The sequence below is a fragment of the Lissotriton vulgaris genome, chromosome 6 (assembly GCF_964263255.1).
Source record: "Lissotriton vulgaris chromosome 6, aLisVul1.2, whole genome shotgun sequence".
In the NCBI taxonomy this organism is placed as follows: domain Eukaryota; kingdom Metazoa; phylum Chordata; class Amphibia; order Caudata; family Salamandridae; genus Lissotriton; species Lissotriton vulgaris.
Genome location: NC_141694.1, coordinates 893363024 through 893369023, shown reverse-complemented (window position 1 = coordinate 893369023; position 6000 = coordinate 893363024).

The following is a 6000-nucleotide window of genomic DNA, read 5'->3' as shown; positions in this document are numbered from 1 at the left end:
CACATTATTTCATTCACATCGTGCATGAAAACAAGCATCGCCAAGCCCATTTGTTTTGACTTTTGGATAGTGTATGGAGAAATATGTTTTTACAAAGCTTGACATACAGGCATGATGGGTAAAGCAGGGGTACACTTTTCTAACACAAGTGGAGTTTAAAAATGGGAGTGTGATCCCCTTTCCCCCTCCTCTCCTCCCTCTTTATTTTCTTCAATAAATCAAACTTTAAAAAAAATGGGAGTGTGAGAAAGATAGTGCATGAGTAACAGTGTATCAGTGTGTATGCAAGAACATGAGTGTGGGCCTTGGTTGTGAGACGGGTGTGAGAAAATGTGTGATAGTGAGTCCGTGTGAGAGAGTGTGATAATATGACAGTGTGAGAGAGTGAGATGTTCTGGTGTGATACATACATGGATTACATGTTGAGATAAGCATATAGTACTCGCAGGATCAACCAGGTAGTCACACCTGCCGGAGATAGGAGGACCTGCGTGCCTGTCCCTGACCTACCATCGCATCCCTTGGCAGCTTGATGTGGGAGCCCCCACTTGCCAGCAGGAGGGCTGGGTGTACAGGGTAGTCACATGGGCAACGGTGGGTCCAGCCTGCTCTGTGATGACAGAAAGGAGCAATGCTCTCAAAACAAAACAACTGCCAGTACTGGAAAAAAAGTTTTTTGTTATTAACCAAAACAACTGCTATGAATGAAACATGGCAGAAAGGAGCAATGGGCACAGGTGCAGGCTGAGCGAAGCACAGGGTTGCCGGTATGAAAGGCTAGAACATGTCAGGGAACGATTGTTCTGAGATGCCGTGGAGATGTGCTGATGGAAGAAGGGCTACGGCACGGTTCACGAGGCCAGACCACCAGGTGATATATAGCTACTGACTGGTTGGACCAATGATGGGGCCAGGTGTCAAGCTGCTTAGCCTTCACACTGCTGGTTCGGGGGTCCCCTGGGAGTACAGAGCAGACCAGCCAAGCTCTAACTTTCCTATGACGGAACGATCAGACTACAAATGTGACTGATGTACCTTGTTCCTACTAAGGTGGTGGAAGGTACCTGCCTTTGTTGTAATTTGTGCCCACTAAGTGACTGAGAGGGCCATCTTTATCACCTATTCCCGTCACGTCATGCGAAGCTATACATTTTAATATAAAGTTCACACCTCTTTTTAACTTTAAGGGAGTACTCCTATATCGCCCTCCTGGGACTAGAGCAGCCTTTCTCACCAACTTAAGAACCATAACAGAATCAATAGCCATCGAAGAGTCTACCACAGTTATGGGTGACTTTAACTTTTATTTAGAACAAGGAACTGATAGGGACACTGTCGCCCTTACATCAGACCTAGAAATAATGGGCCTAAGACAATTAGTCACGGCCCCTACCCACCAGGCAGGACACACGCTGGATGGCATATTCTCCAATGTAGAAGGTCTACACGTAACCAATATTCTCCCCATGACTTGGACAGATCATTCTGCCATATTTAGCAGCCTACCTATTAAGGGATCATTAAGGAAGAAGGTCTCATCCTTTAAGCCAGGTGCTTTTAAAGTATGGAGGGACATAAACCATAATGACCTAAATATACTCCTGAATAAGACTAGTCCTGCCCTATCCAATGAACCTAACACCACAACTCACCAATTCCATGAATGGCTTGGTGATGCTACAAATCAACTAGTACCCATCAAATCCCACTCAAGGAACAGGAGCACACCGACTGCTCAGTGGTACACAGAGGAGTTAAGAACCCAAAAACAATTAGTTAGGAACAGGGAAAGGCAATGGCGCAGAACTTATGATATTGAAAGCAAGACTAAATATAAAGAAGCACTTACCATGTACAAAACTATGATAACTGCAGCTAAAAAATACTTCTCGCAACAAATAGAAAAAGCGAAAAATTCCAGCAAGCAACTTTATGACATTACCAAAACCCTATCTGGTAACACACCGGATTTAAACCCGCCCCCGTCACAATCACTCTGCGACGCTTTGTCCAAGTTCTTCTACTCTAAGGTAAACAATATATACCAAGCTTTTACATCAAAATCAAACATTAGCAGTGCCCCCACTCCCCCTACCATCTTAGGAAATACCATGACCAGTTTTAAAACCATAACCACTGATCAAATAAAGGCCATTGTCAGGTCAATCAAATCGGGGTCAGCTCTGGATCCCTGTCCCACCTCTGTTCTCTCCACGGTACTGGATACAACCATCCCGATTATTACTCATGTCTGTAATACGATATTGAGTTCAGGGACCTATCCTGATTCTTTAAAAAACACGCTGATCAAGCCTCTTCTCAAAAAACCCACTCTAGATAAGGAGGACTTGAAGAACTACCGGCCTATAGCAAGTCTCCCTTTCTTAGCTAAAGTGACGGAAAAGGCTATGAACCAGCAGCTATCTGAACATATAGAAAGTAATCATCTGCTCGATGATACACAGTTCGGTTTCTGTAAGTACCATGGTACGGAAACCGCCCTCATTAAAGCCGCAGATGATATTAGAATCATCCGTGACCAAGGAGGTACAGCACTACTAGTACTCCTAGATCTCTCGGCTACCTTCGACACGGTCGACCATAAGACCTTGGTCGACCGTGTCGGAAGGATGGGTGTTCAGCTCACTGCGAGAGACCTGCTCACCTCCTTTCTGGCCAACAGAACACAGGCAGTCACCCTGGGACCATACCAATCCGCCAAATTGTCATTACCGTGTGGGGTTCCTCAAGGCTCATCCCTAAGTCCGACACTATTTAACATCTATGTGTCGGACCTTGCTAGTGTCATCAAAGCATATGGGATGAGCCTAACCTCATACGCCGATGACACGCAACTGGTGTTGGCCATCAAGGGTGATGGGCAGGAGGTGGCAGAACGCTTCCAAAATGGAATGGCTGCTATTGGTGAGTGGATGGCAGGGAACTGCCTGAAGCTCAACTCCGATAAAACGGAGGTGGTCATCTTTGGAACTCTCTCCCCTGCTTGGTCTGCTACCTGGTGGCCTCCTGCTTTTGGTACCCCTCCAAGTCCTACTTCTAAGGTCAGGAACCTGGGAGTAACCTTTGACGATCATTTTAACTTCATGGCACATGCAAACAAGGTAGCGGCCTCCGCCCACTATAAACTCAGAATGATAAGAAAAATCATCCCTTTTCTGCCGGACGTGGCCGCCAAAACTCTGGTCTCATCCTTGGTTTTAACATCCTTAGATTACTGTAATGGACTTTTTCTTAATGCACAAGCCCGAGTCACAAAAAAGCTGCAGACTATACAGAACGCAGCAGCACGCTTGTTGTCTAGAACACCTAAATTCGCCCCCATTTCAGACACCTTGAGGACTTACCACTGGTTGACCATCCAAAACAGGATTAAGTTTAAGTCTCTATGCACAGTTTATAAAGCACTACATGACCAAGGACCTCGCTTCCTCAAGGACCAGCTCACTCCTTACAATCCGGTTAAACAGCTCCGATCCACATCCCTTAATCAACTAGTGGTCCCACGTTCCAGAACAGTCTCTTGGGGCGACCGCCGCTTCTTAGTTGCGGCTCCTAAAATCTGGAATACTCTGCCACAACACATTAAAACCAGTCCCTCACTCCTGCAGTTTCGAAAAAGACTGAAAACTTGGCTATTTAACCAATAACATGGCATATCTATCTGCACGAGCTTCTATTCTCTGGGGAGGGACATCTCTGTAGTCTAGCGCCGAGACGCCTACGGGTATTCGTTCGCACTCTATAAATGTCCGTAAATAAATCTGAGTGAAAGCATCTGACCTCCTACAGCCCTGCGTAGGGTTGAAGAGTCATATAAGCTCTCATCGGAGCTTCCAGGGCGGCCAAGCCATCTGGAAGGGCCAAGCATTCCTATGACGAGTGCAGACAAATGTGCAGGCTTGAAGTGACCAGATGTTTGGGCTTGAAGAAAGGCCACTTGGTCACACAGTGACTTATGAAAAAGATTCTGCTCACCCTTACAGGGGCCAGGAACTCGATGGAAGGGTTCTCAGAACCCCAGCTGGACCTCAGGCACCAGGCTATGATGGGTGTCATGGAACTTAGACTGAGAGCTCCAACACACCTTTTGCTTCTGGCCAAGCAGTGAATCTCGACCGGTGCCTATGGGACCCCATACTGGGCACTTTGCCACACAGTGGACAGTAGAATGCAACCAAGGACTTCCAAACCCCAGGGCTAGATTTAGCTCTGACCCAAGGCCTGGTCAGAGCTTCTCAACAAAGCCATGAAGGGCAGTCATCCGCTGCCCGAAGGACCGCTTTCGAGGCACTTTGCGACACGGCAGGTCAGAGAATGGAGCCCAGAGTCTTATGGCTTCCAACCCCTGGAGTAGCCGGAGCTCTGACCCTGGGCCCAGTCAGAGGTTCTTAATTCTGTCAGGCAGGGGAAAACTGCCCTGGCCTGCATGACCCAGTACTGGGTCCTTAGGGACACATTGTGCTGGAGAATAAAGCCTATGTCTAGAACCGGTCAATTCTCTACTGTGATGCCCAATCAGAGCCTCTTCCTCTGGTCAAGCAGGGGAGCCCTTTCCCGGCCTATCTGCATGACCCTGTCCCGGGCACATTGCCACATGGTGGGCCAGCGAAAGGAGCCCACGGCCTGGGGCCTTCCAAACTAGGATCAGGCTGGGCTCTGACACTGGTCCCAGTCACAGCTTTTTCACCCATACAAGCAGGGAAGAACTCCCCAGGCCTGTGAAACCCCGACCTGGCCACTTAGCAACACAACAGGCAGATTGTATCCCATGACCAGCGGGTTTGCATGGCTGGGCCTGCTGGAGCTTCGACTGGGGCCCATTCAGACCTTCATCTGCCAGCAAAGCATGAGAGCCCTCCCTAGTCCTGATGACCCTGACAATGACATGCTGTGATACAGTAGGCCAACGAATGGAGCCAGGGCTAAGAGCTTGCACCTCCTGAATCTTACATGGGGCACAGAGTTTCCCGGACACTCTAGAACACAGGGGTTCAGCACATGGATCCCAGGTGGGCCCTAACCAGGACTTTGCCCTGGGTCCTTGGCAGCGTTTTCCATCCACTGAAAAGAGTGACTGGCCATCTGGTTTCTTGTAGGGGGCAACCAAGATCCATGCACCATGCAGGGAGAGCAACTAATGGATATCTGTTCAGCCATACCTTGCCCTCCTGATATGGAGCAAGCCCATAAGCCATTCATGTAATCCAGGGGTACTCATAGTACGGCCCGCGGGCCAGTGGCGGCCCGGCAAGCCTTCCCTGGCGGCCCGCGGACCCCCGAGACATCATACCTGTGTTTCCCGAGTTTTTTTTTAAAGTGTCTGCAGCAGCGAGAGAGACTCTTGCTGCTTTGTGGGGGCTGCCGGCGGGCGATCCTAGGAATGGCCACAGTAAAGCTGCAGGGGCCTAAGGAGAGGTGAAATACAAAGGCATCATTAACATGCAAATGGTCTTTTAATGACCTGTGAAGTGCTCGGGTGCGGCTGTGAGCGTGTGTGTGCCCCTGCTGGCGCACAGGCAGGGTGAGGTGACAGAGGGTGACAGAGGGAGTGGGAGGGAAAGGGAGGGGGACGGAGAGTGAGAGAGAGAGAGAGAGAGAGAGAGAGAGTGAGAGGGAGTGAGTGAGTGAGAGGGAGGGAGTGAGTGAGTGAGGGAGGGAGAGGGAGTGAGTGAGGGAGAGGGAGTGAGGGAGAGGGAGTGAGGGAGAGGGAGTGAGTGACTGAGAGGGAATGAGAGAGAATGAGTAAATGAGTGGGAGTGAGTGAGTGGGAGTGAGTGAATGGGAGTGAGAGGGAGAGTGTGAGAGGGAGAGAGAGAGGGGGAGAGAGGGAGTGAGTGAGGGAGAGGGAGTGAGTGAGGGAGAGGGAGTTAGTGGGAGTGAGTGAGTAAATGAGTTGAGTGAGTGAGAGGGAGTGAGTGAGAGCGAGTGAGTAAAGGGATGAAGTGAGTGAGAGGGATGGAGTGAGAGGGAGGGAGTGGG